Genomic DNA, 26,496 nt, shown 5'->3' on the forward strand with positions numbered 1-26,496 from the left:
CTCAGTGAGAAAGATCACCTTACTTTCGATCAAGCATAAAATAAATACCTTTCAACCTGATTTATAAGGATTCATTCCCCAAGCTTCATGCACTTTATACAATAACAGAAAGTGATGAATTGGCGACAGGGGCAAATATTTCGCCAACTAATGAAGCGATAAATTATTCGGTAATGGAACTTTTGGCGCTAGGTGATCATCACGGGTATAAACTTCAAGCTTCGAAGTTATGAATGAGAGTTGGAAATTTTGTGAGTTTGCATTAATGAATCTTCGGGAACTATTTCTTAATGTATGAGGGTGCAGGATATTCGATTCTCATTCTATGCTCCGAAAAGTATAAAATATTTGTCATATTTAACGAAAAAATTCGCTATCTCTCCTCGAACTTGAAAAAAATAAATTTCTTAATTAGTCAAAACTTTGAAACACTTCTAAAAATATTTTATACAATGCACTTTAAACCTGTCAAAAAATTTCGCAGTTTTAGAATAAACAGCTACAAGAAATTCGCGAAAACACTACTTTCAAATAATTTATTATGGGTTCGCAAAAGTGTAAAATGAATAAAGCTTCTTTATGATAAAAAGGAATCTAATGAAAGGAGTCCAATGAAATTGGTTAGTTTATCATAGTTTAAATTTTTCATTCACGTTTTTATTTAAACTTTTTCTTTTACCTCTTCAAACTTAGTTTAAAGCAGAAAAAGAATTGAAATATATGATCTTTATCTATACCTAAATTTTAATTTAAAAATATTTTAAACTAAAACTTTTCTTTTATTAAAGGTAGATTTATTTTTCACTTTATTTTTATCTTAATTATTACTTATTAAATATAGAGTTCAAATTACTTATTGGAAAATACGAGTAGAATTCAAATAATAACTAGGCAATAACTACAAAAGTACGACAGAAAAGTTTAAAAAAATGGAATAAATAAAGAAAATTCTTGAATTAAATTATTTAGTAAGGAGAAAAAATATTTAAGACAAATTTATTTTTAAATTGATTTGCATTAAAATAACTACTATTTGGAGCTGCATATCTCTTTTTGTTTTTACTTTTTACCTAAAACAATGCATTTAGTTCGCATCAATATCAATTTCTTATTTTATATATATATATATATATATATATATATATATATATATATATATATGTTACCTTCTTTTGTTTATTTTAATCTAAATAATGCATTCCTTAAGTTTACCCAAAAGCATATTTTATTATTAATTGCATTTTTTAAAGAAATAAGATTATGTTTTTTCTTAAAAAATATGCTGCAAATATGTTATTAACTGCTAAAGCTGAGTTTTAATTAAAGGCTTCTTAAATTCTGCCTATATAATTACTATACTTACTGCAAGGACAGTATAATTATACAATTATTCAAGAACTGTATAATTGCTGCAAGAAATAATTATTAAATATTTCTTTATAAGCACATAACAGATTTTATATTTTCTTAGTGACCATATAATATGATAAAAGAAACAAATTAATATTTTTATTGATGCACTCATTTACTTATTGCCTATTTACTCTTCACACATTTACTCATTTACTATCGTTGAAAACTTCCTAAAAAAAATCTCACTTGTTTAAAAACTATAGAAAATATAAATATAATATAGCCCTCAATTATATTCGTAAAATACTTTAAAGTATCTTTTTCTGCCAAATTCATCAAAACAAAAATAAAATGACCGTGCTTAAAAGAAAAATGCTGCAAAAGCCACTAATTCCTAAAAGCTTATTTGAAATTAAAGGCTTCAAAAATTCTGCCCGTAAGACAGCGTCTCGCATTGAAATAACCGATAGTAGTGAATAATTTAAAATAAGTTTAACCGACAACGCAGCCTATTACATTTATTCACGAAAATGTCTGTCTCAAAATTTAATTAGTCGCAGCAGATTCAGTCGTTATCCATATCAGATAGCAGAGAAAATTTTCCCTGTTTTCCATTTGCGTCCCTGGAACTAGTAATAGGCAAAGTATATTTCTTTGTTGTGTTTTGCTTAGCCTTTCTCTAAGTCAGATCTATTGAGTTGAGTTGAGCTGTTACGAGTTGCTCTGAAATTTAATTGCATTTAGGTAGGCTTAAACACGCTTTTCCCTAGAATGAAATTCAGAAAATCTAATTTTCAACCCAACAGAGTGACGATCACTGTGAGAAAATAACTCAAATAAATTTAACAAAATAACGCCGAAATATTGAGAGAGTTTTTAAATTGTTTTAAAACTGGTAACTGTTGTACGAGATAAAATACAGGAATAAATTTTTCTGACTCAAACTTTTTTCTCAGCTTTTTTTTTAATTTATCCTTTATCTTATTTTATTTGTAAAATGAAAGGGAATTTGCTCGATAAATAATAATGTATTGTAAAATATGTGCGTGTTCGAATAAAATAAAAAAAATTTTCAGTTTATTTAATTTAAAACAATTCTATTATGCACTTTTTAATTTAAATGTTATCGAATGGTTAATGCTTACGTCATCTACTTCATCTGTAAATAAAAAGAAATTAAAGTTTGTTGCTGCGTTGTTTTCAAATATTTAAATTTGCAAGCTCGATCTAAGATAACAATGCCAAGAGTTCCATATCAAGGGTAGTTTCAAATAAACAGAGCTATTTTGAAAAAAAATATTTTAATCGGACTAATTTAATGCAAACATTTTAATTAATTTAATTTTTCAAAAGTTACTTGAGAAACTGGGACACTGTGTTCTAGCAAATGTATAAATATATTTAACTACAGATCAAAATCCATCCATAAATAAAACATTTTGGCTTAAGTGCTATACTTAAGAAAAACTACAAATGTATTCAATCATCGAAAAATCTATAAATAGAACAATAATATGATTAAAGTATTCTTATTAGTTTTTTACAATTTGACTGGTATTTTGATTCATGGCTAAATTGTCTCTATAAATTACATTGCCGGACCTTTAATCCCAATGAGTATTAAGTTGATTTAAATTTAAATAATCTATACTTAAACTAGGAAAATATCGAAATGAATTTAATATTTTCTCCTACTGTAAATTATATTTCATTTACACTGAAATATGTGTTTATATAATTGTATCCTTCGAACGAATATTTATAATTTTGGTATTATGACTAATAAAATTTCAACATTACATTACGTTACCTCTTAAGCATCTCAAATAAGTGTTCATGGAATTTTTGAGCTTAAAAATCATAATTATTATATTGGTTTTTAAATATTTGAGAAGGAAATATTATTTTTCTTTTGTTTTTAATATTGACTGTAAGATTTTAGTTTGTATAAAATCTGTTCTACAAAAAAAAAAATAATACATATGTTATCTGAAGAAAAAGATAATTTTCGGCAATAATAAATTGAGAGTTGGAAATATTTTAGACCTGCATACATATAACAAACACAAAAATATACAAACATATTTTTTAATAAACATTTGAGAAACAAATTTCGCAGCTTTTACAGCTTAACAGTTTTCTTGGGAAATTAATTGCATTCACCAATCAATAGTATTTATTGTATTTACTATTATTATCTGTTTTTATTCACATTAGAGTGAATTACTTGGTGCATGAACGGCGAATGCATCAATGCATCGCTTTATCATATTCATATATTTGTATTTTATAATGCTAAACTTTCAGTTCGTACTTTAACACGTGTTTTAATTTTTTTCTTCTTGCCACGGCATATCCCTTTTCGGAACTTGCGGAATTTAAACTAAAATTCAATTTAATTTTAATTAATTTTTTAAAACATTTTATTTAATATTGAAAAAACTGAAAGTTTACATTTATACATATTACTGTTACCAGTACAATAATTACCATGTCACCAGTACTCAGTGGCGTACGCAAGGGAGGGGTTTAGGGGTTTAAACACCCCCCTTGAGCTCAGACAAAATGGCAAAAATAAAAATTTTAGTAGAAATTATGCGAGCTATTAATTTTTAAGACTATATATTTTTATTTGCCTTATGCCTACTTTTTTTTTCTCACGGTATTTCTCAGAATACTGAAAAAACATTTACTATAATAGGGTTGTACTTTTGAAACCAAATTCACGTGATACTGTTACGGATTGGTTCCTTTCTGTCCTGCCAGTATAGTTTTCGAGACTAGCTGTCATTCGCGAGGTCTTAACGCGATGATTCCGGAATCCTAGACGTTCTGTCGTCTTAGAGACAATTCGAGAATTTTGGAGATGCGGTGAAAAATTATATAAAAGGGTGAACGGAGTATAGTGGAGTTAGTTAGTCAGACTAAGAGTTATCTTTGCCGCTTGTCTTTCGGAGCTTGTCGCTAAATCTGTTTTGTTTTGTCTTAACAAAAAATTCATTCAATCGCAGAACCCGTCGTCGTCACTATTTCGACTAGTGAAAAAATCAGTAACAGTACCATTGGAGATACTGTGCTCGAAGTTATTCATTCCAGCTCGATATATATATATATATATATATATATATTATATATTAATATTATATATATATATATATATATATATATATATATATATATATATATATATATATATATATATATATATATATATATATATATATATATATATATATATATATATATATATATATATATATATATATATATTAATTATTTTGAGAAAAAATCACGACCTGAAATTAGTGAGGTGACAGCATCTAGTACCGATGTAAGTTTTTCTGTTGTACAGAAATGTGATACTTCCGTTGACGAAAACGTTTCTAGCATAACGAAATCTGATGAATGTGAAAGTGGCCCTCAAAGTGTTTCTTTCCACCCATATGACATTATGTTCTTAAACTTAAAAAATCAAATCAAAATTTAACTAAACAATGTTGTCTAAATGAAAAGTCAAAATTTTCTACCTGTCTAAATTAGGGAAATAATAGTACTTTATTACAGACTCGAATTTCTTTTAGTAGTTTCAGAAAATTATGAACACCCCCCTTGAAAAAATTCTGCGTACGCCACTGCAGTACTAACTTAGTTAACAATTACGGAATCCTTTTTTTATGTATTTTCATACAATTTCTCTTATTCGGCTCGTTTAATTCGTATTGCGTTTTCTCTATTTATTATATTTATAAAAAGAGAAATCACCCAAGAACAATAGGGAAACTACTCCACTATACGTAAATAGAGAGAGCGACATATTTATGAACGTAGCAATTACCCAGTAACTTTCTTATACATTTTCCCGCAATTTCTCTTATTCGACGAATAAATCTAAATTTGGTGTTATTTGTAAAAAAAAATTTCACATTCCTTTTATTTCCACGACCTCTAACTGTGAGATTTTATTGAAATGTCGAATTTCGCCAAGTCATGCAAACCACCCTCAATTAAATTCGGTTCATTTATAACGAAATTAATTTAAGCGTCCATACCCTTGAGATTAAAAGGCGCCACAACCGAAGGATCAATGGCTCATTATTTTGGCTAATGATGAATTCTTAAAGACCGGAAATAATCGGATTGAATGTGGTTGCAAACAAATCAAGCCTCTTTGGAGAGTTTTCGTAAGAGTGGAATGTGATTCAATTTTCTCCTTTCTTCCATTATAAACTTAATTGCTCTAATATCTCTAACGGCGCTTTATTATGCTGATTTGTTTATCGGGTTTTCAACAGTTATTTTTAATATACATGCATTAATTTTTCACCATTTCCTTCGAAACTTTTAAGCTTTTATTCTTTTGACCAAGGTTAAGATTTTTGTTTTCCTGATTTGGGATTTATTTTCATAATTTCAGAGAGAGAAAGAATAATACTTTTTCGATTTTTTAAACAAAATACAATGAAACGATCTGAATTACAGTTGAATTAGAGATGATTAGAATATTTTTGAATTCGAGTTGTAAACTGGTTTGGGTAAGGTAGTAGTGAAAAAAATTTTCTTATCATTATGTCCATGATGGCAATATCAATAATCCTCGAACTCTAAAAAAAAAACTTAATTGCTAGTTACTTTTCTGTTTTATTAATAAACAATCTAATTGACAATATTCTGCAAAAATAATTATTAGTTATACATAATAAATAAAAATCAGGAAATTCACCATTTCCTTCGAAACTTTTAAACTTTTATTGTTTTGACCAAGGTTAAGATTTTTGTTTTCCTGATTTGGGATAAATTTTCATAATTTCAGGGAGAGAAAAAGTAATACTTTTTCGATTTTTTAGACAAAATACATTGAAACGATCTGAATTAAAGTTGAATTAGAAATGATTAGAATATTTTTGAATTTGAGTTGTAAACTGGTTTGGGTAAGGTAGAAGTGAAAAAGATTTTCTTATCATTATGCCCATGATTGCAATATCAATAATCCTTGAACTTTAAAAAAAAACTTAATGACTAGTTACTTCTCCGTTTGATTAATAAACGATGTAATTGACAATATTCTGCAAAAATAATTATTTGTTATACACAATAAATAGAAACATTATTACTGGTATGAAGGAAATATAATAGAGAATATTATCAGCATAATCGCTAAAAAAATACGATTTTCATCATGTAATTTATTATAAAAGCGCATATTATTTTATTTTTCTTTATAACGGTCTCTGAACAGCCAACCCAATTTTGGGTTTAAGAGTACAAAACTCCGTAGCCTTGTAATTTTGAACCAGATCCAGAAGACATGAGAACTTCTGGATAAAGTATTAGGAGAAATTTGCCTTCGTTGAGGGCTTTTCGATGGAACTAACTCGCATTTGCGTTACATGAAGAGGAAAACCACATAAACCTCCCATGGTTAGCCTGGGGGATTCAAACCGAGGATCCGTCTACCACTGAGGATATTTTACATCAGCACTATGGTCGGTGCGAGCCTCAATGCGAAATTATAACAATTCGAGAGGAATAGTAATTTTCGTTTCAAAACAAAATATTTTTTTAAATAGATTCGCTGAGCATTCTGAAAAACCTTGAAAAATTCGTATTCCTAATATGTTGGTTTTTCTGTGGATTTATGAGTTACTATTTTATATTAAGAAACCTTTATAGATAATTTTTGTTTACTAATAGTCTTTGAAAATGAAAATATAATTGCAACATTTTGTGTGATTAGTCAATACAAGTTTGTAGTAAGTACGCAATATATGCCTAAAACAAAAATTTTATCAATAATTATGCATCAAAGGTTTGCATAAAATTTTTTTCTTTCATTATTTCAAAATAAAAATATGAAATAAAATTGAAAATTTACAAATAAACCTGCTTAATTTGCTTCTTACTCACGCAACTAAACCGTTAAAATTTTTTTGTTCCTTTTTCATTAATGTGAAATTCGAAGAAAAATTAGAAAAGTAAAATCATAACTTTCCATTAGCTAACATCAAAAATTCTTAGCTCAGGAAAAAATGGAATTTGATTAAAATAATGAATTAGCATGAAATGATGCTCGTATATTTACGGAATTTTAATGGGAAGTCTTGTCTAACAAGGCAAAAATAAAAAAGGATTAATTCTTTTTCATGCTTTTCTGAAAAAAAGAAAAAAAATTTTGATTAAATGCAATCTTATAAATTAAAAGTGTTTGTAAAAGTTTTCGAATTTATGTAAATTTGAGTAGAATTAATTTATGCCTGCGTCTTTTGATACTTGTGAATTTTAAAAGTAAATTCAATTTTTATTCATTTGACAGCTTTAATACATCTTCCATGAGCAACAAATTTGCATATCTGAATGACGAAATTTACTTGATAAATTTTAAAAAAATATTTTGTCAATTTTTGTACAATTTCTAAGTATGCATCGTAAACTCCAAATTTTCGTTCATTTTCATGATTTTATTTAAACTTTTTCTTTTACATATTCAATGCAATTCTTTTACATCTTCAATGCAATGATTATTAATTGCTATAAATTTTTTCCAAGGACCATTTTTGTCATAGGTGTTAAAAATGGGCTGACGGTTAGAAATAACAACGAATTTTTAATAAAGAGAAAACTTTGTAGTAACCGGATACAATTGCTTCATTTATGCAATGTAGATGGATTATCGCAAATGCTGAAAGTAATCTATTAATAGAACCGATTTCCGTCACAATCCAAGATTACTGAATAAAACAAATGCTAATGAGTTACATTTATTGATAAAAAGAATAAAGAATATAATAATTTAGTATTTTAATTATCGTAATTATGCTTATTTTTTGTATTACAATATCATCTTTCATTTTACTCTACAGTCACCATATGTCGTTTTCGGAAGGGTATCGATTAGTGTTCTAAAATAAGATTGAAAACCTATTTTCTTTATCCTCTAATATTTTTAATTCCAATTTTTATTTCGTAGAAAATATTAAACAATGAAAACCATTAGTGCAATTTAAGATTAATAAATTGCCACCAAACCCAAAACTGACTACGTATCCCAATCATTTACGAACGAAAATAGAAATGTGTATGCTTTTACTCACTAAGTGTTTGTTCATTTTGCTTTATTCATCTTATAATTGCACTCACTTATCTGTAGAAGAAGTAAATCTCTAGGGCCCATCTGGTGAGAAAGGCAGAGAAGCATTAGTAACCTTTAATCCCTACTTTCCAGTTGGCATCACATTTTTTTTCTCTGAATGTCCTGTAAGTCATTTAGCTTTGAAAACATAGACCTAAAGCTTAAGACGTGAGAATTTCTTTTTAGTAGTGTTTTATTGGCGACGCTGTCTCCCAAAAGAAAATCTTCATTCGGATGGCAATTGATGGGGGGAAGAGGATTTAAGACTCCTCAATTTCTATCATGAGTTGGAAATAAAATAAGAACTAATCTTTGGATAAAGGCTGGAAGCTACTAAAATATTTATTGTACTCGATTGAATTATTTTACCTACGACTAAAACTTCTGAAATTGAGAAGATTTCAAATACTTGGAAAAAAGTTGGATGATAGAGAAAGATTGTCAATACAAACTTATTTGCAAATCCTAATGCCGAGACTTTTTTCTATTTGATTTAATAAATTTGCATTTTTAATAATATTTTTAATAATCCAATGAATAAAAGTTTAAGGCTAAATAAGTTGAAAGATTAGTATACCTTTATTTACTACCTTTAAAATAAAAATTTATAGCATGTTTTTTTCTTATTCTTTCTTATTGAAGAAAGTAAATCATAGTTTTCACTAAAAAAAATCTGCCCACTTACAATGAAATAAATTTGCCAAAAATTACAAAAAGGTAATAATGCATATGTTATGATTAATATTATTCATTGTATTATTTTCAAAAGACTTAATTTATCAAGTGAAAAATATGACACTATTTAAAAAATTAAAACTAATCATTTCTATGGAATTTTTTTATTTCTTTATAATCTCATAATAACATCATATAAATATTTCCTTTAAGTAACGCAACAATTTATGATAACTTTCAATTACGTTAACTTACAACATTTTTACTTCAATTTGTAAAAACAGAGTAAATCTATAAATAAAATGTATTACTGTTCAATTTTAATAAATTTGCATAAAGCAGTGTCTTTTTTCACACCTCTGTAAAAGTATAACTCTTAAGATATAAATGTTTAGATTGCGAAGCATTTGTAGGTTAGTGTTTCTTATAAGATTTTTAAAGGTAACTCTGTACTATTTTAATACGTTGCAGGTACATTAAATTTTGTGTAATTGTTTATTGTATTTACACTTTTTATTTTATTGCTTTACGCTTTTCGATTTATCCTTTTACCAATGTACTATTTTTACTATTCAATGCATTTTAAGTAATTACAATCACAAATTTATTTAACTTTACATTCCAATCAGATCCAAACTATGTATTTGCAAAGAATGTCATTTTTTGTAACATATACCATTGATCGCCACATTTAATTTTGGTTTTGTTTTGTTGTAGTCGTTGTTCTTGTTACTAGTTCTCCAAAGTCTGACGAAGTCAGACCAGGTCCAAAAGACCGTTGTCTCGAAGAACGTCAATGACAATGAGGAGATTTGAATTAATTTTCGCCTTAGTGAGACCCAAACATTCCAGTATGTGTTTTGCGCAAGACTCTTGATTGTGTCAAATGGCGAAAATTTTCTCGCCGTCTTTGAAGGAGTGGTTCTTACTTTAGCCACTAGCTGGCAGTGAGAGAGCTTTGGTCACAAACAAGGTTAAGAGTCCAACCCTGCTTTCGACCTAAACACCAGTGATGGACTGAGGTCACCAACCATTCAATCTTTCGTTGCACTTTTTTTCATGGAGTATAATTCCAAATGGAGTAGAACAGTAGAAGGAGGAAAAAGATAATTGAAGCCCTCTGTGGCATATTTGATCACCATCTCGTTCCCATAAGATCTCCACAAGAAAGGGATGCACTGAAAATGTATACCATGGTGCTGACAAAGAATCTGTAATTTCTGTGTAGTAAGACTGACTCTATTACCTACAACGATCAAATTACAGAGATGTTGTGGCGAGCTACGTCTGTCTGATAAGATCCATTGTTTATCACAGTCTCAATATAGCGTAAAGCCCTATATGATTGCTAGAAATTTGCTTCTGAGAGAACAGAGATCCAAGTTACGTTTACGGAGTGTGAATTTTCCCCAAGGGGTCTCTTTAAAGATGTCACTGCCTGTATGTTCAGTTATTTTATTGCCATCATTAAAACTTTTGATGGTATTTTGGGGAATAGTGTTGATTACCTCCAAGGTCAACTGTCTTAGATGGTCAGGAGCAAAATTTTGTTTGTTAACAGTGGTAGAAAAATCGAAAGTGGACACTGGAACGTTCTTCTGGAGGATTCTAGAAACAACGTAGTGAGTGAGAGATTTCGCATTCTAAGAAAGTAAGCTCTAAGATTCAATTAAACTGAAAGAGCCATTTTCTCTCAAATTATCTGAGTACATTGAAGTATTGTTTTGCTCATCATAATTAGAAAGTTTATTAAATTATTCAACAAATCCTGCTCTTATTCTAGTCTGGGGAGGTTGCGGTAGTTTTTGTTTTAAAAATAGGTATTGAAAAATTGTTTCACATCAAAACTTTATGTGATTTTAGAAAAGGTGAATGATGACAGTGGCTAAATTTACCAAAACATTTATCTTTAAAATTATCTCCTTAATTTTAATTTCTATTTTATATTAGGTCTATAAATCATGAGAAGGTAAATAAATAGACATGGGATTAAACCTTTTAATTTACATCAAAATGTCTACGTTACTTTTGTTCAGAGAATTTTAATTTAGTATTTAAAACGCTGAACCTGCTACTTACCTACTAGTTGAAATGGGAGATGAGGAAAAAATAGAATGTTAGAAACAGTGCTTTTTTTTCTTGAATGTGAGGTGATTTTGTTTTCTTTTTTCATAAATTTGAAATGAATTTTGATTAGGTTATACACAAATAGAAGAATAATTTTGCTTAATATTCACAAAAGTATATTTAATTCAATTTGTTTAAAGAGTAATAATTAGTATGTTAAAGTGCCAATAAAGTCATACAACCCAGATTCAGTTGAACTTACATTAATTTATTTCAAAACAGTAAATAGTTTAAAGGGAACTATTATGAAAGATTCAATTCTCAGTCACATTTTGCCGAGAAATAATTAATCATGCCTTTACGCAAACTAGTTGAAGGGAAATAAAATAAAATAAATAGAGATTTAGCAGCATTATTATGATATAAACTACAATTATTGAAATATAAACTACATTTAATTTTAACAAATATATTTAATACATTAATTTAATTCAAATATGTTTTTATTCAGAAATTACTGTGTAAAATTACGGTTTGGTGATGCTGCCCATCAGAGATTTTTTCTTATTTATTTATCATTTAATTTTTATAAAACATTTTTCCATCAGTAATTGTCAAACATCAAAGCCACAAATTTAATTACGATCACAAATAAATATTCATGTAATATTTCTTTTTATAAACAAAAAAGTTTTAAAAAAATAAACAGTTTTTCTTGAGAATGAGCTAAGAAATTTTATGCCAAGAAATTTTCAAAAACTTTATTAACTAATTTCATGTTTACGTAATACATCTCATTAAAAAAATTTTTTAATTTATTCGCCATTTACTTTCCTAAAAAACTTTTTTCAACACAAGAAGCTTGTATTGAAGCTGCAAATTAAATTACGATCACTAATAAAGATTCATACAACGTTTTCTTTTCATAAATAAAAAAAATTTAAAATTAAAATGCAAAATTTTTGATAAATGTAAAATGTGTATAAAACATGCTTTTTTTAAAAAAAGCTTTCATGTCCTTAAAATTCTAAAAAAAGATATTGTTTTTTTTATATCACTTATAGCAAGTCAATTAGTAACTAACATAAAACGCTAACGCTAATACTGGTTTTAAAATAAAATTTACTATACTGTAACTTTTTCTTCCACCAAGTGCAAATACTAATCAGTCAAGATAAATAAGTGTTAAAAAATTATCTTTTCAAAATAAAGGAAAAAAATAAGTCAAAGAAGCAATCTCATCTAATTACTACATAAAAAATTTCCACGACTAACATACAAGCACAACTTTTAAAAAAATCCATTTTAATTAAATTTACCGTTGCCGTACATTCAATTAAGAAGTACTCGTTTGCTTGCATTTTAATTGATAAATGTTTTTGTGTAAAAAAATTCAATTCCTTTAAAAGATTGAGATACAATATGTTATCTAAAAATTTAGTGAGGAAAAATAGCTTTCCTCTTTTAGAAGAAAGCAAAAAAAAATATAAATATATATATTCATTCTCGTAACAAAAATAAAATAGGCTAGCAATGTATTACACCATTGAAAAATTGTCCTAGTTTGGAAAACTTCCAGACGCACATTTTTCTTTTCTGTATTCAAGAAATGTGTAACGTGTTCAAACTACCTTTCAACGAAAAAAAATTTGCTTGCTCCATCTAATTATAATAAATATACTATTCATATAAAATATCTTGTGTTTATTCGAAAGAATCTCATTATATTAAAGATTAAAAGAGATACTTTCTTTTGTTAGCAAAGAAATTATTTTGCTTCTTTCTTAAATCTGGAATTTATATTTAGTAAGAAGTCTTGCTTCGATTTTTTTTAAAGCTGAGAGCAAAATCTATTATTAAATTGAATGCTTGGAATTTAAATGCATTTTTCCGTAATGCAAATATGAGAAAAAGTTGAAGACTTAAAATATATAAAGTAATGTTTTGAGATCAATGCTATAAAATGAGAATTACATAGCATAGGTCTGATGATATGAATATTTTATTCTGAATATTTTATGAATGAATATTTTTGAGTATTTTATGATATTGATGAACACAATATGAATATTTTTGTTTTGTTTAATAACTGTATCATTTGTGTGCAAGTAAATATTTAAATTTTCATGAGCAAAACTGACAGAACTATTTATATGAAATTATAAATCAGATTAAATAATTTTAAAAATTCTTTTTTTTTTCAAATGGAATGAAAAAGAGAAAAAAATTTTTATGTCACACCTCAAATGAAAAAGATGGCGTACATCATGTTCCATAGGCATGTAAGGAATTTTCTATGTATTAAAAATTAACTACGAATATAATAAATCTTACGTTTTTTTTTCAGCTTTAGTTGATACTTTTTTGTTTTTTATTCCACATGAAAAGAATATTTTTCAAAAGTTAGTTTTATTTTTTTTAATTTTCAATTTTGTAACTATTTAATTTGTATGTAAAGTGGTGGAAATTTCGATTAGTAAAAAATGGACACGTTTTACTTTTACCATTTAAGAAACAATACTACTTGAAATACTTATACGGCGCAAAGATCTATTTGAAATTTGAGCTGTCTGAAGAATCAGAGAGGTGTCACATTTTCATTAACGATAAATTCTCTGACAATAAATTCTTCAAGTAGTGGTCAGAAAAATTCCAAAACTTGCATTGTCATCTGATCAAGGCATCAAATATTTGAGCATTCCAGCAAGTCAGTGTTTAAAAATTTAGATGGATTATTTATAACTTTGTCAATAATCTCTATAAATTCTGCGTGCAGCTGTCAGACGACGACTGCAACATATATAATCATCTAACATAAAAGCTCAAGTAGAGATTTAAGAGCTGCAGCTAATCGAAACCAACCTTTTAAGCAAGAAAAGAGAGTTAATAAAGAGGTAAGTTATTGCAAAATACACATTATACAAAATTATTCATTTAGAGTAGTGTAAGGGGGAAAAAAAACAAGTTAAGCAAACTGTAAGACAAAATTTACAAATATTTTTAAAATTGTCTAAAATACCGTTAAAAATATCGAAAAACTATTTTAACCCTTAATAGCTACCCAGCCAATTGCATGTATTTGGCTATTAATGTTGTTTTTTGAAGGCTCTGTAGTCGCATGAAATTTTGATTATGCGAATAATATACTATTTTCAAAACTGATGTGAGTTTTCAACCGTTACTTATGATTGTTTAGTCAAGTTTAGCTTATTCTTTACCCAGCGCCCTCTATATTTATTCTGAAAATGGCACAAAACGCTTATAGACGTATATTTTAGTTATTCGTCTGTTTTAAAACCCAGATGATTCTTTACAGCAAGATGGCATATACAGTTTGAAAGTGTAGCTTTGCTTTAAATGTAAGGCACTTAAACTGTTGCTTTTTATTTTCCTTGGCGAAAGAGATTCGAAAGGGTTAAAAAAAACTTACAAAACATTTTAATGCATCGTAACTCCACAAATGATGGAAAATATTTTACACCGATGAATGGGTCCAATTCCTAAATCTAGTGTTTCACTATGCCAATGTCTTTTTACACTCAGTGTAAAGTAGCCGCCACCATTTCTGATAATTAGTAGCATCAACATTTAATATTACAGTAAGATAAAATACACGTAAGTGTCAGAAAGTTATTTTGCGATATAAGATTAAGTAAAAATCATTAGTTTTGGATGCGTTCTACACTTTTTTTTAAACACTACACTTAGTTTGTAAATCAAACATACTCGTAGCACAGACACATTTTTAATTCGATTTGGAACTGGGCTTAACAGATAAACAGGAATTAATGACAAAAGTAGATAGAAATTATGCATTTAAAACTTATTTAATACATTTCACACAGATCTAAAAATTAAATTATAAATAACCTTATTACACAGTTTCAAACAATCATAAGTATTTTAAAGGCAGACTTTTAATTCTGTAAATTTATAGTAGCACTTAGGCCCTAGAATGTTTAGTAAAATAGCGTCACTATTTTCCTTGCGACCTTTGTGCCGCTTCCGGTTTTGATTGGTTGTCGCCGATCACATGGTTAGACAATAGACATTTTGTCGACTGGTTTGAACTGTGAAGTATCACTGCACTCGATATGTTATTTCTATTTTCGCTTTTCATTTCACTTTATTTGTTTCATACTTTTAAATTAAATGACAGGTTGCTGTGCATTTGGGTGTTCTAATAAGTCGAAATTAGACTTTAAATTATTTAGCTTGCCTGTCGCATTATTGTCGCCGTTCTTTATTATCGCAATAAAGAACGACGGAAATTATAGGTACATAGAATTGGCAGCAATATAGATACATAGAATGGAATGATACTAAGTTCGATAATTTTTATCTTAAGAAAAGCTAAAAAATTAACTGTCCCGCTACGTTTTAAATTGCTCCTTGTTTTGTTTTCTTACTGGCATTATCCAAACTGCAAATATTGGTGTTTTGGTGCAAATGCACGAAAGCTTTTGTCCATTGTAAGAGTTAAGATTTATTTACATCCTTTAAATTGTATGTGAAAGCCAAACCTGCTATTAACTAACCTACTAATTTTCTGAGTTGTTCAACATCAAATTTAAAGATATATTGCACCACAGTTTTTACAGTCTAAATTTGTGTTCTTCAACATGAAATTAATTTGTCTGTATTATGTCACTGAAATCAATCAGTTTGTTAAACATTTCATTTTCAGATCACAAAGTCATTTTTTTTTATATGTGTGTGTGTTTGAAACTGTTTCTTAAGTCATGAAATAAATAGAAATAGAAATCCTTGGCGCGTTTCAACAGCAAAAGTATTGCATATGTTTTGAATTTCTACTGAAATAATATAGTTTATAAATTTTTAGATATTATTGTAGATTATTTAATCATAAACTAATTAAACTTCTTTGTTTTGTTTCCTCTTAAATAGATTCACCGTCTTCAGATTAACTTAAGTCTCACGTTAAATCCAATGTCCAGACGGTTCAGGTTTAATTTCTTAACTGAATTTAAATCACTATTTTGTAAGATAATTTTACGCTAAATAGAAATTTTCCACTCTGTCATTAAATTATATAGGCAGTCAATAAATCTCTAACAATCCTTGTTCAGGAAACAGTTTAATAAAGTGTTAAGATAAAGTTAAAGCAAATCACGTTATTCTATGTTTAAGGTATCTTACATGCAATTATTCCTTATTTATTTTTTTAAAGAATTTTAAAATATGTTTCTCTGATAATATATTTTTGCCTAATTATTTCTTAATTGATATGATAAGTGGGTTTTGTTAAAAAAAATAACTACTTAGCCATAAATTTCTTTCAACAATTGTGTTTTCAAATTATATTTTGGTTTTAAGTACAAAGACAAACTTAGTTCAAAAATAAACATTCGAACTTGAATTTTGTTAAAAAATTAAAATTTCTTTCATTTCGGGTACCAGAATTGTTTTCTATTGTTGTTTTGAATATAATTTTTTACATTGTATATTTCAACTAGACTCGTTACTAAAGTTGCAAATTTTTACGAGATATTATAGTTAAACGTCAATACTAGAATAAATGTCAATATTTGATGAAAGATTTAGTGACTGTCTAAATCAGGGATGGGGAAACTACGGCCCGCGGGCCAACTGTGGCCCACCGGAGGATTTTAACCGGCCCGCGGATAGAATTTTTATTTGCCGATCAGCGGCAAATATAAACAATATACATCCATTTTATTGTCGACTATGTTTAAAATTATTTCTGTTTTTCTTTTTTTAACAAAGTACTGATGACATTTTTACTTTCTCTATTTTTATTCTACAATACATAAATTGATGGAAATAGTTAGCACAGACAGCTTCTATTGGTAAAATGTTGAAAACAGAAGTTCTTTATTGAATAGCCGTAGATTGGCTCCAACTAGCGTTTGTCTTTCTCGAGGAGCTGACTTATGGAATCTAATATAGGTAAATTGTACTTCACATTTGGCAGAATGCGCATTTTATGCTCCAAAGAGCGGACAATCTAACAATCATCTGAAGCAGTTGTTTCTAAATATGCCTAAGTTTGACAAATCATTACCAAAAGCTAGCTTCCAAAATTTAAAATTTCACGCCCAGAAAATCAGTGCTATGTTAGCTTAATCTTATATACGTGAACAAGAGTTTTCAATTATGAACCTTAGAAAAAATTATTTCAGAAGTAGACAAACAGAAAAGGATTTAGCCATGTTCCTTAAAATAAGCACATCTCACTTCGAACCTTAATATAAGGAGCTTTTAGAAATGAAATCGCAATTTCCTTCATCCCACTAAATATTTAAATTAAAACTTGTATATCGCTTTTTTTTCTTTCTTAAATTTTGAAGATCTGACTTGGCCCACCAAACATTTTTTTTTCTTGATTTTTGGCCCTCGACCAAAAAAGTTTACCCATCCCTGGTCTAAACAATCTCCCAATGTCTAACTCTTCAAGGTTTTGCCTTAAGATAAAAGCGAATTCCATGATCCCGAGATCGTCCGGTTGTATTTTTTCCCGTTTTTTCCCCACTTAGTTTACAATACCATTTCAACAACTTGCCTAGAATCGGTGGTGTTCTTCACGCTTAGCCTAATGTAGTCGAGTTAAATTTAACTCATAATTGACTTCTTTTGTGATTTTTCAATTTCATCATTCGGTTCTTCTTATTTTATCAGTAAATAAAACTAAAATCAAATATTAAAATAAGAACCATAAATCCACTTTGACTCATTGCCATTTGATTAACCCTAAGCATTTAATGCAATAAACTTTCCACGTGAATTTAAATACATATCTCAATATTTCGGAAATAAGCTACATTATTGTTTTACTTAACTGCAGAAATTAAACTATGTTTCTTTAATAACAAAAATATATCTCACATGAGTGATTTACAGAAATTAATATAGTCATACGTAAATCTTATCATTTGTTTTTAAAAATTCGTACATAATATAGTACTTAAATTGATTTTCTTAATTTAATTAAACTCAAAATTCTCCTCTATCTCTAAATTGAAGCTCAATACAGAATCGATTCATTCCGGAATTAAATTCTTTTTTTACAATAAATATATTTCTTTAGAATTTTCTTGAAATCTTAAGTCTTGCCCAAGAGAAAATTACAGAAAATAAAAATTCTATCTTATCATTTTAACAAAATTAGTACAAAACTTAGTACTCGAGTTAATTTTCTTAATTTAATAGAAAAATTAAAAATCTTACCTTAGCATTCACAAATTTTTTTTGCTCTGAAATTAATTTTTTTTCCTTGATACATATATTCTTTCGAAAATGTTTTAAATCTGAAGACTTTCAAAGAAGATAATAAAAATAACTATAAACTATATGGTCATAATTCTTGTTTTTTAAGACAAAGCCAATTATATTCATTGACAAATTCTTATTACATGTTTTCTCATTTCCTAAAAGCTTCCTACACTTTATTTCCTTAACTAATTTTATTAAAACATTTTTTTTTCAACCAACAAATGCATCAAACAAGCAGAATTCCTCTTTCAAGCTTTTACTCCTTTACTTGATATGTGCCCAAAAATAAAAGTGATTTATGGGTCTCCCTCTAAAGTCAGATAGCGGGTTAAACTCTTCCTTCAAAATTTAAAAAGGAAAAAAAATGGGGAATTTTTTAAAAAATAAAGACTCTTAAATTTGGGTTTGACCAATGTTACAGCCGATGCAATAAAAGTCGTCGCTCAATATGGGGAACCGATCATTAATCATTGAAAAGATGCATCTGAGCACTTCTAGACCATTTCGCGACGCATCTGTCAATGTATTCTAAAAAGATGAAAGGCGCATAGTTCAGGTTTAGATTAAAATCGCTTGATGAGTCAATATAATCGATTTATGCATCAATTTCACCGCGCTATACCGTCAAATAAACAGAAATTTTCCTGTTATGCATTCCTTTGACGGATTTGTGTTAAATATAACAAACATAATGATTAAAATTACAAATAAAAATTTCCACCATGTTCTCAAAATATTTATGTCGAAGAATTTTAGATAAGAAAAGTTTAGAAACGGTAAAAATATCCCTAGAAATATACATCAGATCAAAAAGTGAAACTAGACACGTTCAATATTTTTGAAAGCCATTTTTTAGAAGTCTCGAGATTTGCCATTTTAAACAGCTTGTACCCAATTCAACTTTTTCCAGTTACAACACAATCTGCAAAGCATAATGCATAAGCTTACAACTCAAATAGGGTTACTTTTTTCTGGAAAATCGGAATCTGCAATAAAAAATAGGGGTTCTTATTTAAAATTTCAAAGTTGCCCCACTAAGCCCCCCAGGGTGGATGAAAGATCGGGTTTGGTATCATTGGACAGCTTTTGTAAAATATGTGACTGCTTTCAACTTTTTGAGCTGTTGTATATTTCTCGAGACATTTGACCATTTTCAAACTTTTTTTACACCCTGTATATTAAACCTAATCTATTAAAAGAGATTATATCAAACTCACAATCAGTTTAAGTGTTTCCCAGAAACAGTTGAACTTTATTGATTTAATAAGCTTAGAAAATATGAAGGTATAGAAACTTTTGTGGCATAATAAAGAGATCAGTACCACGTTAAAAAGATCTACCAATATTTTATTATTGTCCAGAAAGATATAAGTACTTTTCCCAAGGCCTAATGCTTTCTTCTCAATTTAGTAGTTATCAATTTAGTAGTTAAGTTTCTATATCCCCCTCTCGGTGCTTGCTTAATTAAAATCTTATTATAAAGATTTAGCAAAGCGTTACTTTCACGCTATTTTACAGCGCCTGCGTTAAACTTTCCCACGCTATGCAAAAGCTCTCTATCCGTGTTCTTGTATCCATTGTTAACTAAAAGTGTCGACTACACTACGAAATTATAATGCTAGTGCTTTTTAAATCATTAATGTGCTTTTAAAGCATTAATTAGCAGTGCTTAAAATATTATACAAATATAGTATTTAAAATTATTTTGCCAAACTTTACACTTTTCCAATGAATTGTGATGTACCCCTGTAAAAAGTAAAGTTACATTCCAACAAAAAAATAGTAATGTAAGTAAAACGATATACTCTTACGCTGGAAAATATTCCAGATCAAATTCGATATAAAGTACAAACATTTTGGGTGCATCATCTGCAAAACCTATTTTACCGTATTTTTACCGCAAAATACTGTATTATAATTTTTATCGTAATATTTATTTAATCAGTGATTCAGTGATCTTACGGTAATTATCGCTATCAAAATTACGGTATATCAGATTTTTTGTTCTGCAAAATACTTTGGTAAAAATGGATTTCACAGTAAAAAATACCAGGCCTCAGGGTGCCGGTATTTTTTAGTACAGAAATGTTTTACAGTATAGAAAAAAAGTTTTGATGTGAATGCAGTGACATATCCCTCTAAAAATTAGCTTTGACACTAAAGTATTGTATCTCTATACGAAAGTTTTGATGCGAGCAAAATCCCTCAAAAAATAATGATGATAATAAAATGATATACCTCTATTAAAAAAAGTAGGGATGCGAATAAAATTGACATATCCGTATAACAAAAATGTAGAAATGTGAGTGCAATGATGTATTTTACACCTTTACCACTTTTGTATCAATGAAATTTTAGGCTCAAGTTTACAGAACAAAATGTACCCTTTCGAAGCACTACGCATCACTTATTTTAGACAAATGCAAATAAATATAACTATAATAATGATGTTTTTACCTAACATACTTGAACGTTTGTCTGAATGTTAGAACACTTGTTTGAGAACCTTAACAATGAGACGACTCATATGAAAGAAGTAAAGAAAGCGAGAAAAATTTATTTTCTCGATATGTTCTAAAAAGAAAAGCAATTAATTCCTAAAAAATTAAATACACCACTTCTTGTGTATTGAAACTGAAGTAATAACTAAAACAAAACTATTCCATTTACTGTATTAAAATCTTTGCTTGTATATTTTTTATGGAATTGCACCATCCTGTAAAAAGGTAAGCAGAAATTAGGATTAATGAATTTAAATTTAAAATTGGCGATAATTAAATACCTTTATCTATTGAAACTTTTCATTAAATAGAAAATGTACCACTTAAATATTTACAGCCCTTACAAATATGTTTTAACTGATTAAATAAACATAAATGACATCTAATTATTTTAGTTTCAATTATTTTTTTATGATAAACTCGTACATTCGTCTCTGTCAGAACAACATTTTATATTGACAATCGTTTATTATTCAAAGCATGTTTCTCAATAAAACATTTTAATAGAAAATATTGATAAACAATAAAATCATTTTTATTCTTCAACATTTTCTGTTTAAAGGGGACGCAACAATAACCCAGCTGATGTAACAATTACCGAAAAGCTGAAGCATGACGTCAGAGCGTGACGTCACCGTACTTGCACAACTGAGAATCAGACAAAACGTTATCGGGAAAACAGTAAATAAAAACCCGCGGCCAGTTTCCGCAGTAATATTTATCTCTTATGTTTTCGTTCGCAACTGATATAATATGTAATGTTTCTTTAACTTTCATGACAGGTGCTTAGCTTACAGCCAATTTATTTATTTAGTTACGTATTTTGGATACTATTTTCCTCCTGATGGTCTTTTTTTATCACTTTCAATAAAGGTAAATTTATTTTTTATTTTTCCTAACTTTGCTCTTTATAATAACCGAATAACCAATGAAAACGCTTGCTAATCATCAGACATGACCAATCAACAACCAATAGTAGGCAGAAGGGCGGGTAAGCAAAAAAATCAGACTTATGTTTATTTTGTTTTGTAATTTTTTATTAAATTGAAAATTATTATCATTTTTACGATAAATTAATGTTAGCTTTTTAACATTAAACACGTAGTAATACAGTCTTACTACTTTTCTACTTATATATAAAGATAATTTACAAACACTTGATTAACAAAACAAGAAAGAGATGGTCATACAGTCAAGTTCTAAATTTAAGCATGTATAGTTTTAAAAAAAATTCTTGAAACTAGATAGCACTACACGTAGTTGTATGTCCTTTATAGTTCCCATTATTAATTTATATGATTAACTATTAGTTTCTGACGCATGTAACTATCGTACGCTTAGCTTACTATCTGGTTGAAAGAGAACTTTTTAAACTACATGAACCTACGTCTGCAGTAAAAATTAAGTCAATTTTTTTTTTATAAGAAGTCACACGAGATTTAAAAAAAAAATTAGTTTATTTTTAAAAAAAAATTTAAAAAATTGTTAAAAATTCGCTTTTAAATCTTGTTTTTCTTTAATACAAGTTTAAATAAAGTTTTAAAATGGACAAATACGTTATTAAAAGATCTTGGAGTTACAGATTATTTTTTAAAAAGATGCATGTGCAATTTTTGGGTTTTCTGTGCTGATTTCCAAAACCGATATCGCATATGGAAATGAAATTTAGAATTTATATAAATCAAAGGTAACTTTTTTCTGAGAAAAAAGCTTTTTTCCGGGAAAAAAGTTTTTCAAAAAAAAAATAATAATAAGCATATATTCTGATACCTTTACTTTATCATACTTTGAGCTATTTACGACTGTCCCTAGTACGTATTTTTTCAACTTATTAGAATATTCTTATCATACCACAACGTAATTAATTTAAATTTTAAGCATACTGTAAATCCAAATTCCATTTAGGTTTTTTCAAAATTTTTCTAGCAGTTTAACAAAGTATTTTAAATGTATTACCTAACTCTTAGACCTGCGCTTTGTATTTTTTTGTTTTCTTGGTCAGACAAAGTCTAATTTTGAGCTCGTATATTAGTTTGTTTGATTTTAATTAAATTTGTATAATGCATTTTTCTGCAGTCTATCAAAATAGCAGATCACTTTACAGCAACGCTTAATTATGCAATTCAAGTTTAAATTTCAAGCATTTTTAACCAATTCAATATTAAACTTTCCAAACACTTTTTCTTGATCTGACAGCGTTTCGTTTTAAGCATGTATATTATTTTTCTAGCAAAGTTAATATAATAATTTTTTCTTCGTCAAGCAATTTAGTAAATCAGAAGTGTATAACAATAGCATATTAACGTATAGTCCCGCGTAATTATACCTTTCAAATTGGAATTTTACGCCAAAAAAAATCGATTAGATATAGATATGTCTGATAAAAAAATAGAAAGTATTATTTTTCTAGATTCATTTTACTAAAAAATCATCCACCTATAACTAGTGAATTATAAAACAAACGCGTAAAAGTTTTTTTTTATTTCTTAAGACACTTTTTTTTCGTTCGAATCATTTAACCTACTCTTTAGAAGGGAAAAAAAACTAGCTTTTTTTTCTCCGAAAACAAAAAACAGATGAAGGGATTTTTTTTTATAGAAAAACGTTCTTATAATGAAATTCGATTTTTAAAAAAGTATTAAGTAGCGATGAATCTCAAATTGAAGGCCCTGCTGAAATTAACTATACTTCTCAAGAGTAAGAATATAGCCGGGGAAAAAATCTCAAAAACGAGAAGAAGAAAAAAAAAACGCAAACGAATGGAGTAGAGTTAATAAAACATAACCAAAAGGTAGAAATGAGTTCGTGTATTTTGTTTCTTTTCCTCAGAGCTTAGATAATAAAATTAAATCCATCCGCTATTTATACCTTTAAGCTGAAAGCAGAAAATAAGAAATCGATATATTTTTAGAAGAAGAACGATATAAAAAAAAATCGATTATCCCGGTGTATTGTTAATGAAAGAAGATAGCATTGTTTGGTTTCCCTTTCAGCGCATTTATTGGTTTGGTAAACTTTAGAGTTTTTTCCCCCTCTTTTTTATTCAATCCTCAAAGAAGATTTGAGAGTTTATTAATTATTATTTTTTTATGATATTTATATTGATTTTGACCTTTTATTCTGTTTGTTTTGAGTTCCTTTAAGAGGCTGATGTAATAATATCTTGATAACAACGTTTTATATTAAAACATATATATTTCTTTTTGTTTCTTAATAAAATGGTTTTGGACATCAGAGTATACCAGCATTGTTTTGAATTATGTAACATTAATGTAGCATTTATGTAACATTAATGTAACATTCATGTAACATTATTTTAATGCATAACAACATTGTAATATATAAAATTATAATATTGTTTCAAATTATTCTTCAACGTTTTGATGAAATTGAATAATTGTTTTATTTTGTACAAAATTCCGGAGGAAATAAACAGTAAATTTGGACATATTCTGGTAGTTTTGACCGATTTTTCGTTTATTTAGATTAGTGCCAACTTATAAAGATGAAATTTAATTGCTCTATTCTTGGCCAAAGGATACTCTTTGTTCGCCAAAGTTCTATTTATTTGATTTTTCATTAATCATTCCAGTTTAACTTGGTAATTGATAGCTGACATAGGCAGTCGACTTAAAAACTCTTATAAAAATATTTCACAAGCGTATTTTAAAATGCTTTTTTCTCTTATAAGTTATAGTTAAAAGCTAGTTTCTCTTATAAAATCCTTATAAGGAAAAACAAGAATTTAAAAAGAAAATTTTAACATTTGAATGAATGAAATTTATTGAGCCGTTACACTATTGTAAATTGCGCTTCATTAGTATTGCGTAATTTCATAACGTCATTGTGGTTGAACATTTGAGATATCACTTTCACAGTACTAAATACAATTAGTGTCGCATTTAATTATTAAAAATTGAGACATATTACTTGAAATCTGTTACATGCAATACATTTTGTAATGTTAACTTCAATTCTAAAGGTGCTGTTCAAAAAGATATTTTTTATTCATTCCAATCAAAATGCAATTTTATCAAAAAATGAGAAATTTTATTTAGCTTAAAATTTTTCTCAATTTTTGCATGAAACTCAAATATTTAGCACGCCTTTTTATGAGAATTTGGAATATGAAATTCAAACAACTTAATTTGCTAAGAAGCAAATTTAATTACAAGACTAAAGTTTTAATTTCTTTCATCAGAACTATTTTTGTTTTTCACTAGCAACCATAGTAACTTAGTTTATTAAAAAAGCACTTGTACTAAATTTTTTTTCATAACCTTCCGAAGATTTCCTTTTATTTAATCACCAGAAAATTTCATTTTTAACTTAATAGCTGTTAAACAAATTTTTGAAAAAAAAATTTATTTTCTCAAATTTTGGAAACGGAGAAATGGTTTAACAAAATATTTACCTCTTAAAATATTTATTCAAGCTTCAAATTTATTATTTAAACAAAAACATCCCGAGGCGTAATAAAATATTCACAAATGCCTGCTCAAATAACAAAAAATCATAAAATTTCTTTCCTAAATATGCTTCTTCTAGCATAATTACAATTCGAGAAAATCAAAATTTTCCTAATGAACTAGCCTTCTACCATTGCTTTGCTCAATCCTCCAAAGGAACCCCTATTAGTTCGTATTCTTTACCCAACAGCTCTCAACAAATCAAGAAACTGCTGCAGATGTGAGAACATAATTACCGCATTTGCCATTTGCATGTCGGAATTTTGCCATGGCAACAGAACCCGTTTCTTCCTTTACACACGTTGCGAGCTGCAAGCAAGCAGACCCATTAAGAGAAGAGCGCATTTCTGATGTGTGCGGGACAACTTTTATCAAGAGTGTTCCAAATACCTCCCTCAGATCTTTCCCATTTTGATCAGATATTTGATGAATTAGGGACCGGGTATATGGATATCTCACATTCTGTCGTCACTGGAGGGTTAATCGGTAACATTAAGCAGTAAGAGTAAAGGAAATGACTGTATCGGGGAAGAGTTTTAGGAAGTTGTTCTTTCTGCGCTGTTCGCTAAGTTCAAAGACTAATCGGAATCTCAGATGAAAAAGATATTCGCTCCGGCGAAAAAGTTTGGCAGTAATAACTTGATAACAAAGGGCGGGAGATGATCTGTTATGTTTTCTTGTATCTTTGTGATAGAATATTTTCTGTGTTACGTGAAATACGAAAAACGAGGTGAAAACCGGACACGTTAATTTTACTGACTTTTTCTGTATATTTTACAGTTTAAAGCTGTTTTGTTGACAAAACGGTTTTTCTCTGATATTAATGCTAATCACAAATAGATTAAAACCGTCAGTTCAATCTCTAGTTTTTTTTTTACCATTCAGTATTTCCCTCAATATTTCTACTTTTATACCATTCAATATTTCTACCTTACCATTCAATCTTTTTACCCTACCATTCAATATTTCTATCTTTCTTTTTTTTTAGATCATTTTGTGATTATTATGTTCTCCTGATTCAGCTTTCGGAAATTACTCTGTGGTTTCGAAC

At 28.1% G+C, this 26,496-nt stretch overlaps 2 protein-coding genes across 3 annotated transcripts in view; one reads left to right on the forward strand and one right to left on the reverse strand.

The window, feature by feature from the left end:
• The window catches only part of LOC107439549 (acetylcholine receptor subunit beta-like 1), a 113,830-nt gene that overhangs the window by 31,369 nt on the left and 55,965 nt on the right, over window positions 1–26,496 (reverse strand). The window lies entirely within an intron of this gene.
• LOC107439551 (sulfotransferase ssu-1) overlaps window positions 21,568–26,496 on the forward strand; it is a 46,860-nt gene continuing 41,931 nt past the window's right edge. Inside the window, exon 1 of one of the 2 annotated variants that reach the window (XM_016052189.4) lies at window positions 21,568–21,967. The gene's annotated coding sequence lies outside the window, so the exon portion shown is untranslated. The remainder of the gene's footprint in view (window positions 21,968–26,496) is intronic. The other variant, XM_087165968.1, reaches the window with a different exon arrangement.

This window comes from Parasteatoda tepidariorum, chromosome 6 (assembly GCF_982258835.1).
Source record: "Parasteatoda tepidariorum strain Cologne lab strain chromosome 6, Ptep-v5.0, whole genome shotgun sequence".
Lineage (NCBI taxonomy): Eukaryota > Metazoa > Arthropoda > Arachnida > Araneae > Theridiidae > Parasteatoda > Parasteatoda tepidariorum.